The sequence below is a fragment of the Lissotriton vulgaris genome, chromosome 1_1 (genome assembly GCF_964263255.1).
Source record: "Lissotriton vulgaris chromosome 1_1, aLisVul1.2, whole genome shotgun sequence".
NCBI classification, from domain to species: Eukaryota; Metazoa; Chordata; class Amphibia; order Caudata; family Salamandridae; genus Lissotriton; species Lissotriton vulgaris.
Genome location: NC_141685.1, coordinates 447,906,966 through 447,919,008, shown reverse-complemented (window position 1 = coordinate 447,919,008; position 12,043 = coordinate 447,906,966). Strand labels below are relative to the sequence as shown.

At 50.5% G+C, this 12,043-nt stretch overlaps 1 protein-coding gene across 2 annotated transcripts in view; it reads right to left on the bottom strand.

Moving 5' to 3' along the window:
- The window catches only part of ATG4C (autophagy related 4C cysteine peptidase), a 297,476-nt gene extending 296,875 nt beyond the window's left edge, over window positions 1-601 (bottom strand). Inside the window, exon 1 of one of the 2 annotated variants that reach the window (XM_086953509.1) lies at window positions 412-601. The gene's annotated coding sequence lies outside the window, so the exon portion shown is untranslated. The remainder of the gene's footprint in view (window positions 1-411) is intronic. The other variant, XM_086953515.1, reaches the window with a different exon arrangement.
- Between the last annotated feature and the right edge of the window lie 11,442 nt (window positions 602-12,043).

Sequence of the window (12,043 nt, the reverse complement as noted above, 5' to 3'; positions counted from 1 at the left end):
AATGCGGTGGTGGCTCTCGAGGCGTCATTAAAAATGTGCCGTACGATAATCCAGAGATGCAGTGTTTGCTTTGTTTAATAAATGCAAGTGACCTGAATGCACCTTTAAATTAAAGAGGGCGGTTGTGAAAGAAGATATGATGCACTCGATTTTTATTTATTAGGTGCAACTAAGCTGCATTATTTGCACGTGCAAACGGGTTACAGTGGCAGCAAGAATCTCTAAATATGTGCAATCGGTGTCTAATGTTGAGTGCAAGTGCTACATAAAAATAATCCAAGTCACTAACTTCCCAGGGCTTTGCTTGGACTGCATCACTGTATCAAACGGTGGGGGTAAGCGGGTGATTAAGGAAAAGAAAGCATATAACAAAGTTGCAGCTCGGTCGGTACTCACTCTTCCTCTTCTCACCTTATGCATTGCTGTGTCACAGACGAAACTCTCTGAGTCATCACAGGGGTCCCTTGATCTCCGTCCTCCCCTCTCTGTGCGATGGAATCTTCTACTCCTCGAGCAGCTGACAGGACTCCGCAGGGAACACGATTCAAATTGTTAGAGGAATAACCGTAAGCACCGTCCATTTCATCAACACGTGACAATCAGAGGACACGCCCACTTCTGTGCAGTCGGTCGCAGCAGGTCACGCGTATATTTAAGGGCGGCGACCACTTCAAGCGGGCATTTTAGAAAGGTTCTTCGAGAGCGAGAGTTGGAGCTATACTTGATTTAACCTCTTGGCTGCATGGCACCAGTGGTCGAAGTGGGGAAAAAAAAGTAGGGGAACTGTGGGTTGAGAATCAGGGGGCGGGAACAACCGAAGATTGAATCAGTGGGCGGAGTCAGGGGTGTGGCTAGAAATAGCAAAACATACCAATTTTTAGTACGTTTAGCATTTCACTGACCAGTTACAGCTTATAACGTTATTTAATTAAAAGAATGGATATGTTTCTTTGAGGTTTAATTCAGGAAAAAGCAAACACTCATAGGGAATACAGGTTTATGTAAAGCATGTGAAATATAAGCAGGAACAACATGTTACCTTAATGCTTTTACTCTCATTGTTCAGAAATCCATGATTATTTTTTGTCTCAAACATTGAGGTCATGAATGCAGGGCTCCTCCTATACACATGTGTTAAGCAGGGCTCAGAAGAGAAAGGGACTCTTCAGGAGAATCTAGACTCACAGAAACCCACAAAGGCTCCTTCATATTCATGTCAGCCAGCTAGCTGCTCAATCATAATATAGCCAAAAGAACAACTGGTGGGCAGAATGCAGAGCAATATCATACATTCACACCAGTGCAGAGAGCTGGGCCTAAATCCATTGTTTATTTGCTCACATGCGATTTCAGTTTGGACCCAGCCATATGCAAATCAGTCTTGATCCTGTGCCCAATGAGAACAGTGTAGCCTGAACTGCCAGGCCAGGTCCTCCCTGGACTGCAAACAAGCATCCTAGGACCGGTTTCGGCCTTTCAGCCCTCATCAGCCAGGATAGCTTGATTCCATTGGCATGGAGAGCACAGGACTCATGTCTGAGCATACCTGTCCCACTCGGGGTGACAAATGCAAAAAGAACAATTGATGGACAGAATGCAGAACAAGGTCATACATTCACCCCAGTTCAGAGATCGGGGCTTAAATCCATCGTTTTTTGCTCACCATGCCATTCCAGTTTGGACCCAGCCATATGCAAATCAGTCTTGATCCTGCGCCCAATGTGAACAGTCCAGCCCGAACTGCCAGGACATATGTATTCAAGTGTCCTTTCATTCGGGAAGTGAACACAAAGCAGTACCCACTGAACTATACACATAACATATTGCTCTTTGATATGCATGGTACATGTTCTTTGCAGCAGGCATATTACCCCTCTGCACTACCTTAGATGAGTAAAATAGCCACTAGACAAAACATGCTCCCATCTCCCTCCAGCAGGTACATTGATCACCAAAGTTATCTTGGCACTTGTATTGTTGACCGAAACCTGCTGAATATACAAATAACTTTACAGTGTTTTTAAAACTCCTACACTTGTACAAAACCGGTCCCCCCAAACTAAACTGGCCCCCTACCCTTCCAGTCGCCCTGGGAAACGCCTACTCCTGCCCTTTCACTGCTCCTGTCCAGTCAGTACTCCTGCTCATGCTCGATCAACACTCTGCTTCGTCAATTCCCCCGACCCCTCCCTTCTCCTGGCCCGTCACTTCTACTGGCCCGTCACTTCTCCTGCCCGTCACTGCTCCTGCCCTGTTCACAGCTCCTGCCCTGTTCACCGCTCCTGCCCTGTTAACCGCTCCTGCCCCGCTCACCGCTCCTGCCCTGTTCACTGCCCCGCTCACCGCTCCTGCCCCGTCACCTCTCCTGCCCCGTCACCTCTCCTGCCCCGTCACCTCTCCTGCCCATCACCTCACCTGCCCGTCACATCCCCTGCCTGTCATGTCACCTGCCTGTCACTTCTTGTGCCCGGTCACCTCTCCTGCCCTGTTGCCTCTCCTTCCACGTCTCCTCTCCTGCCCTGTCGCCTCTCCTGCCCCATCACTGCTCCTGCCCTGTTCACTGCTCCTGCCCCGTTCACTGCTCCTGCCCCGTTCACTGCTCCTGCCCAGTTCACCGCTCCTGTCCTTTCACCGCTCCTGTCCTTTCACCGCTCCTGTCCTTTCACCGCTCACATCCGGTTACTGCTCTAGCTCATGGTTCGTCACCTCTCCTGCCTCGTCACCTCTCCTGCCTCATCACCTCTCCTGCCCCGTCACCTCTCCTGCCCGTCACCTCTCCTGCCCCGTCACCTCTCCTGCCCCGTCACCTCTCCTGCCCCGTCACCTCACCTGCCCATCACCTCTCCTGCCCATCATGTCACCTGCCTGTCATGTCACCTGCCTGTCATGTCACCTGCCCAGTCACCTCTCCTGCCCTGTTGCCTCTCCTTCCACGTCTCCTCTCCTGCCCTGTCGCCTCTCCTGCCCCATCACTGCTCCTGCTCCGACACTGCTCCTGCCCCCTTCACTGCTCCTGCCCCGTTTGCTGCTCCTGCCCCGTTCGCACCTCCTGCCTCGTTCACTGCTCCTGTCCTTTCATTGCTCCTGTCCTTTCTCCGCTCCTGTCTTTTCACCGCTCACACCCGGTTACTGCTCTAGCTCATGCCCCGTCACCTCTTCTGCCCCGTCACCTCTCCTGCCCCGTCACCTCTCCTGCCCCGTCACCTCTCCTGCCCGTCACCTCTCTGCCCCATCACCTCTTCTGCCCCGTCACCTCTCCTGCCCATCACCTCACCTGCCCATCCCATCACCTGCCTGTCATGTCACCTGCCCGTCACTTCTTGTGCCCGGTCACCTCTCCTGCCCTGTTGCCTCTCCTTCCACGTCTCCTCTCCTGCCCTGTCACTTCTCCTGCCCTGTCGCTGCTCCTGCCCTATCACTGCTCCTGCCCCGTTCACTGCTCCTGCCCCGTTTACTGCTCCTGCCCCGTTCACTGCTCCTGCCCCGTTCATTTCTGCTGCCCCGTTCATTTCTGCTACCCCGTTCACTGCTCCTGCCCCGTTCACTGCTCCTGCCCCGTTCACTTCTCCTGTCCTTTCACCGCTGCTGTCCTTTCACCGCTCACACCCGGTTACTGCTCTAGCTCATGCCCTGTCACCTCTCCTGCCCTGTTCACCGCTCCTGCCCCGCTCACCGCTCCTGCCCTGTTCACCGCTCCTGCCCCGCTCCTGCCCCGTTCACTGCTCCTGCCCCGTTCACTGTTCCTGTCCTGTTCACTGCTCCTGTCCTGTTCACTGCTCCTGCCCCGTCACCTCTCCTGCCCATCACCTCTCCTGCCCCGTCACCTCTCCTGCCTCGTCACCTCTCCTGCCCCGTCACCTCTCCTGCCCCGTCACCTCTCCTGCCCATCACCTCACCTGCCCGTCACATCACCTGCCCGTCACATCACCTGCCTGTCAGGTCACCTGCCCGTCACTTCTTGTGCCCGGTCACCTCTCCTGCCCTGTTGCCTCTCCTTCCATGTCTCCTCTCCTGCCCTGTTGCTTCTCCTGCCCTGTCGCTGCTCCTGCCCTATCACTGCTCCTGCCCCGTTCACTGCTCCTGCCCCGTTTACTGCTCCTGCCCCGTTCATTTCTGCTGCCCCGTTCATTTCTGCTGCCCCGTTCACTGCTCCTGCCCCGTTCACTGCTCCTGCCCCCTTCACTTCTCCTGTCCTTTCACCGCTGCTGTCCTTTCACCGCTCACACCCGATTACTGCTCTAGCTCAAGCCCCGTCACCTCTCCTGCCCCGTCACCTCTCCTGCCCCGTCACCTCTCCTGCCCATCACCTCACCTGCCCGTCACATCACCTGCCTGTCATGTCACCTGCCCGTCACTTCTTGTGCCCGGTCACCTCTCCTGCCCTATTGCCTCTCCTTCCACGTCTCCTCTCCTGCCCTGTCACCTCTCCTGCCCCATCACTGCTCCTGCCCCATCACTGCTCCTGCCCTTCATCATCCCCATAAGGTCACCAATCATAGACTTCAGAACATTGGAATATTTTCTTAAATCACTAACAGACTCCTAAATACTGGGGTCAAACACCGGGGCTGTCATTGCTTGAGTTGGAAAAGATTTGTCTGCACAGATGGCGTCATTATCAATGGGGCTTTGCAGGGGGGTGAATCTGTTAGTACATGCAATTATTAAATCTGCCAAATCATGTGCACATGGGTAAGGAGGTGGTGTAAATACTGCTTCCAAATATGAGCTTACTCGTTTGGTTATGGGTGCAAAACCACTCTTGCTCTTGGGTTTCTCAAACATCTTTGGAATGGTGTGTGTTACACCGGGGCCTGTATGGGGAGGACAACTGTCAACAGAACTAGAAGTGGCGTGAAAACGGCCCCGGTGCACCTCCGGGCCGAGATTTCCGGGAAACAGTCTGGTAGGCATTGATGAACGTTGCTTCAGCAGCAGGTAAACACTGTGAATATCACTGCCACAAAACCCAACTAATAGCAGCTTTAAATTGGCATGTAAACTTGCTGGCAGCGTCCTCACAAATGAGGTGTGATCACGGGCTCACAGCAGCCGCAGGGCCATCAGAGTAGCCGTTTTCGCACTATGCTACACTGATGGCCCTTTCAGTCTCACTTTGCAGGCCCATTAGACCCAGCGGGGAAGGGGAGGAGGCCGGGCGCAGTGCAGAGGCCTTCTGAATATTCACGTTGCACCACTCATGCGTGAAAAAGAAAAAAAGGTGTACTTTAAAGTATGGCAATTTTACAGTCCCCGGTACGCTCTTTCAAAACTAAGAAGTAGGGGAACGGACTAACATAATTTTAAGAAGTAAGGGCACGCCGTGCCCTTCCGTCCCCGCCCACTTCTAACGCTGCATGGCACACTGCGGTACCTGCACGGCTCCCAAGTAGGTTCACTTTTGAAGGGTTGTCACCTTCCTTAGTAAAAAATACCAGTCATTCGTTTAGGTTTTTCTATTGTGGCTCAGCCAAGACCTGGTAGATGATTAAAAATTGTGTGTATCTGTAACGTGTAAGTATGTAATTTTCTTCATGTAACTTACTCGGTTCTATTGTGAAGCTCTCCGACACCTTTGGGTAGAGTCCGCGCTATATAAAATTGCATTAAATAAATACAAGTAGACCACAAATAGAAATTTTTGCGCAGCGCACAGAACAAACATCAGCTACTCAGAAATCCCTAGAAAATCCCCTAACTTATCAAATCAGGGTTCTTGCTACACTTTAAGAAATAGGCATTTTGCTGCCGAAAGTGTCGAAAAAGCAGGTCTAAGTTCATCAGGTGAACACCGAGCAAGCACACCACCTATAACAAAAAAAAAGTAGTAGGAAGCCGGGGGACGGACAGAAGGATCAGAACAAACAAGGGGAGGAAGCACAGCGGTTATTTCAACCAAAGCTACAAAAGCTAACCAAGTTAGACAAGGGGTAAAAATAAAAGGTACCCCCTCCCTACCATCCCTTTTCAGAGTGCAGGGGAAACTCCCCCGTAACACATCAAATTTTGAGGAAGATATTAGCATTTTAGTGGAGACAAAAATGCAATCTTTAGGATCCACAGGTGGGGGAAAAGAGATACAAAACCGGTTTCATGTACTAATGACTGAAAATTCTAAAGAGGTGGGGGAGACCCCCAAGAAGCCCTCCAGGGAGGCTCAAAGGCAGATGGCCAAGCAGTCCAAAGTATACCTCTAGGTGATCAGGCGAAACATTTAGAGCAGCGTTGGCAAGTTGGCACAGATAGCTTACTAGAGACTTTAATTGCAGAAATGAGAACGAACTTTACAAGATCAGAGAAAAATCAAGAAAAAATCCAGGCCACATGTGAGTGTTGGTAATGGAAAGCACAGTGAAACAAACTGGGGTAGAGGGTAAGGAGTGTCAGGAGGAAATCCATAAATTAAGAATAAATGAAAAAGAACTCAGAGAAAAATTGAAATAATGGAAAACAACTCAAGGCGAAATAACCTGCGAATATTGAACATTCCGGAAAGTTGAGAAGGACAAGACATAAAAAATGTTGTGGTGAAATTATTGACTGAATACTTTCCTGGATTAGACAAGAAAACGCTGGAGGAACAGTTCAAATGCAGTTCCCAGCCTCACTAAGGGTCATGTGGAACAATCAGACATTTAACTTCAAGGAAGCAAAAGAAGTGGACAAATTATTAGAACTAATCAAGTCACAAAAATAGGGAGTAAAATACAAAGTAAATTGTGACCTCGCGACAACGGAGCTCGAATTAGGACAATTAGTATTGTCCAATGACAGTAGGGAGGGTTCTCCGTGGGAGGGAGGGGTATGTAACATTATGGTTTAAGAGCACAGTTTTTTCTTCTTTGGTGGGGAGCATTAGGTAAAAAATACAAAAGAATATTGTTCGATATGCAAGACATAAGGTTAGTCACGATTCTGGTAGAATGAGCAAGATTTCTAAGGGGGACAAGGGAGAGGCAATAGGACATGCTGACTGAAGCTCTGACTAGTAGTATATTAGAGATCATATCTTGGAATGTAAACGGTCTTAGAGTGAGGAGAAGACGCCAATTTTTTTTAGAATTTCTGAAAATAGTAAAAAGCGATGTTATAATTTTACAGGAAACACATGTTTTAAAATCCGAGTGGATTGAAATGATAAAACATAAAAAAAATGGGTTGATAGTTACGTCTACATAAATCAAGCTTGTTGTATTAAGGGAGTAGCTATAATCATTAAAAAACGATTACAAATACATTTTTAGATGAATATGTAGATTTGAAGGGAAGATGGGCAGTGGTCAAAATCAAACTAGAGAGTAAACCATACATTATTGCTGGGTATTAAGGTCCAAACACAGATGACCCAGCTCCCCTGCAGTTGTTATATGCCCAACTAATTAACACCTCTGCCCCAATTATTTTGGGAGGAGACTTTAATTTTATTTTGGACCCTAAAAACGACAGATATCCCCCAGGAAAAGCTTTGAACCTCCTTAAAATGAGTGAGTGGCTGAATAGATTTAAGGAGGATTTAGGCCTGGTGGACGTTTGAAAGAGTAAAGGTAACCAAAGTAAAAAATTTACTTATAAAAATCATAAATAGGGTCTGGCGCCAATAATCAACTTTTGTTGATAGATACATTTCGAAGTAAAAACGTAATAAAAATAGAACATGTGGGGGGTGTGGCCAAATAAGATGGCGGAGCAGTCGTGAACTTGCTCAGCTACACACACTACCGATCGATTTATGGCTTTACCTGCTGTCTCGGGACGAAGCTTCTGGCTTCCTAGATGTCTGCTGCCTCCTGGGTGCTGTCTGACCGGCGGGGGATGTTAGTGGTGCCGGGAGACAGGTGTGGCGGGTGACTGAGTGGCGATCCGGAGGAGATCGCGGGCTCCAGGCGCCATTTTGTGGATGCCTGTGCTGGGAGTCCCGCACTAGAATCAGAGCGCCGGACCAGCTCGAGGGGCCCCGGGCTGACATCGAGGGGGGCCCCTCCCTGGGGCGCTGAGGAGGCGAGCGGCTGCTGATTGGTTTGGCGTCGCCGATACAGAACGACGCAGGCGGTGAGACTGACCCGGTAATGGCGCTGCATCTACAGTGAGGCGCTGCAGTGGCTCTGGCGGGGTGAGGCAGCAGTGGGGGGCGTCGCATTGGCCTGTGGGACAGTGCGGTTGTGGCCCCTCGCTCTCCCCTCATTTCTCGGGCGGCGCAGCGTGGTGCCCTTCCCCGCACGCTAGAGATGTCTATCTCCCTTGCCTTATCTCAAGATGGCGGCAGTTGTGGTCCCGGTTTTGGCGGCGGCAGCGTGGGGAGTGTGGCACAGATGAAGCAGCACCTGCAGTAGAGTGTTAAGGAGCCAAGACAACGAACATTGCCAGGGGGTTTGCACTTTGGTCTGAAGGAGGTCTAAGGCTTCAGAGGAGGTTCCAGCAAGGCACGCCTCCTTCGTGGGGGTGCCCATCATGATACTTGCTTTGGAGTTCCCTTCTGAGGCTTCCGGGGAGGCTTGCCTTTCCTTGGATATAGAGAGCACCCCTCGAGGGACGGTCTTAGAGTCTTCTTGTACTTTGTCAGGATTGGGCACTCACTGGGCAGCGCACAGGTCTGAGGAGGAGACCCTAAGCCTCCTAAGAAGCATTCCAACTTAGTCTCTCAATACTTCAAAGCCTCTGAGAAGACACCTTTCTTGGGGGACGACACACACTCGCCCGAAATGGCACTCACGTGTGAAGACCTGATGGCTACCCTCCGAGACTTTAAAGTGGAGCTCTGTCGAGAATTCAAACAGGACCTGCGAAACTCTGTAGACCAACTGAAGGCGGATCTCACTGAAAAGCTTACTACTCTACGACAGGATGTGGATGCAGTGGGATCCCGAATCCTGAGGTGGAGGGGCAAACGCAGAGTCTGGTGGCGACTCAGGCCACAATGCAGGATAAACAACAGACCCTTCAAGCCCAGCTCCAGCAAGTTATGCTTAAGGTGGAGGATTTGGAGAACAGGACCCATAGGGAAAATATTAGAATCCGGAATTTGGAGGAGGGGCGGAGGGGTCGGACCTGGAAGCCTTTGCATCTGGTCTCTTTGCTGAGATTCTCGCGCCTCAACAGCTCAAAATCAAAATAGACAGAGGTCATCGCGTGGGAGCGCTACAGGAGGGGAATCGCAAGCGCCCTCAAGATGTCCTGGTCAAGCTACATTCCTTCGGGGTGAAAGAAGCCATCCTCTCGGCCTCCAGGAAAAAGAAGGACGTGTCCTTTCAGGGCCATGGGTGCTCTCTATTTCAGGACCTGGCATCTGCGACCCTGGCCCGCCGGCAGGTGTTGCGTCCCATCACCGCTAAACTGCAAGAGGATAAGATTTGCTACAGGTGGTCCTTCCCCTTTGGGCTCATCTTTGAATATAGCAACAAAACTCACCACATCTCCGATCTTGCGTCGGGGCTGCGGGTTCTGGGGCTTCCCCTTCCAGAAGAGTCCTCTGTCGCGGGGTCTTCAGCGGCAGCGGTAACATCACGGGGTGACCCCAGCCCTTGGCACACCGTCACAAGAAATTGTTGAAGTTTCTTTGCCTATAGGGGAGCTTCTGGTCTCATGGATGTCTGCTGTGTGATCAATGAGCCTGATGTCGACAGATTCTTGGTTGGTTGGTTCGTCAGAAGGGGCCCCGGAGATATCCGGAGACAATGGTCTTGCTCATCATGGCCTTTGAGACTTTCTTTCTGTCTCTGAGATTGCCTTGGCCACTGGGAACTCCTGCTTAGCTCTCGTCAACAGAGACTCCGGAAGCCTCCCAGCTTTTGGTGCACGTCCTCGAGGCCGCCCTGTAGCCTTTCATCCTCCTTGGGGCCTTATCTTCTCCTGTCTGCTCATCATGTGGCTCTGAGGCTTTTCGCGGCGCAGTGGATGATGGCGGCGCTATGGCTGGGCCCAGCGGCAGGTGAGGCCACTGGAGAGCTGATGATCACCCGTACTGGCATACTGAGGACACTGGGGGGTTTATTTGCTTGGCTAATTGACATTTTACTGTTCCGTAGTTTTCTTATCTTTACGATCGGGAGGTGCAGGCCTTGCCCGTGGCACCCATTAGTCCTCCCTTTGAGTTTGGGGGGGTATGAGCCGTGGGCCTTCGGGTCCTACGGCTGGGAGTTTTTGGGGCTGTTGGGGGGGGCGTTTAGGGGGAGGGAACTCGTGGTGACTGTTGGGGGTGGATTTTTGCATCTTGTTTTTTCTTTTTTGTCAGACAGACTTACAACCTTCTAGTGGTGGGAGGGGTGAGCGGAGGGCTGGGGTGGTGGACTTTGCCAGGTACTCTTTGTAAAGGGGTTTGTTCAGAGGGGTGGGCGTCACTGCCGCAGTCCGGGGAGGGGGTACTCTTTTCTGATGGTTAACATTGCTTCTTGGAATGTTAAGGGACGGAACTCCCCACAGAAATGCCAAAATGTTTTGAAGTCTTTGAATGATCACAAATTTGAAGTGGTAGCATTGCAAGAGAGGGGCTACCCGATGATTTATACCTCCTCTGCTGCTACAAAACACAATGGGGTGGCCTTGCTTTTCCAAGTCTCAGCGAATTTTCAACTCGAGTCTGTCAAATCTGACAGGGAGGGGAGGCTGTTATTAGTCAAGGGCCACTTGAGGGGCAAGCTCTGCACCTTTGTCTCATTATATGCACCAAACTCCGGGCAATCTGCCTTCCTTTCACATGCTCCTGACCAAATAGGGAGTTTTGCCAAAGGGCCCATTGTGCTTTTGGGAGATTTTAATCTCACATGGCCGGGGTCTCTGGATAGTTCAAGCTCCAATAGGGCTGCCACTAGTACTTACTCAAGTAGAGAACAAGAGAAAATCACTGATCTGGGGTTACTTGAAGCCTGGCGCTCCCTCCATCCCACTATCAAAGATTATACACATTTCTCCCATGTCCATAGGACGTATTCCAGAATTGATTATATCTATTGCTGACTTTTTTATACATAATGATTCACAGGACACAACCCCCCAGAACACCTGGGATGCCTTTAAGGCGGTGATTCGGGGGAAATGTATCCAACTTAATTCGAACTTAAATAAACAAAGGACGAGGGAAAGGGAGGCTCTGGAGAAAAAATTGGAGATCGCAGAGCAAACTCACAAAGCCAACCCAACCCTAGTTCTTCAGAGACAACTCACCGCTCTCAGGGGCAAATTAAGATCTATATATTCTAATCGGGCGGAATTCACCCTGCTAAAAATGTGTCAGTCTTCCTTCACACAGGGCAATAAGGTGGGCTCGCACTTAGCACGCCAGCTTAGGGTACAAAGGGAAAGGGACTTCATTGTGGGGATTTTAGACCGTCAGGGACACCTCACACATTCCGACACCGCTAAAGCAAACATATTCGGTGAGTTCTATAGTAAGCTTTATCAGAGCAGCACTCCGGACACGGCTCGACCACAACAATTTTTAGATAACCTTGCCCTTCCGCAGTTATCAAGGGCATCGACTGCAGAGTTGGATTCACCCATCACACAGGAGGAGGTTGGGGAGGCTATCTCGAGACCCAAATTGCATAAAGCCCTGGGACCTGATGGCCTTACGGCTCATTTTTACAGATGTTTTTCGACAGAGCTCATTCCTCACCTTACTGCTTTATTTCAGGCCATTGCCTCCAATGAGCAGGTCTCTAGATCTATGGCGGAAGCGGGGATTACGGTGATCCCCAAACCTGGTAAGGATCCACAACTCTGTGGCTCCTATAGACCCATCGCACTTCTCAATCTGGACCCTAAGCTTTATTCTGCGAATTTGCAGCGCGTTTGGAAACTCTGATGCCAGAGTTAATCCATCCCGACCAGTCGGGTTTTATAAAAGGCAGGCAAACACATGATAACATCAGGCGTACAGTCCATCTGATCGAGAAGACTACAAGGTTTTGGTTCCCCGCAGTGTTAGTGGGCCTCGATGGTGAAAAGGCCTTCGATCGGGTGGACTGGGCCTTCCTTTTTTTAACCCTGCGGAAATTAATTTTCGGGTTCACTTTTATTAACATGGTGAAGGCCAACTATCACCATCCCA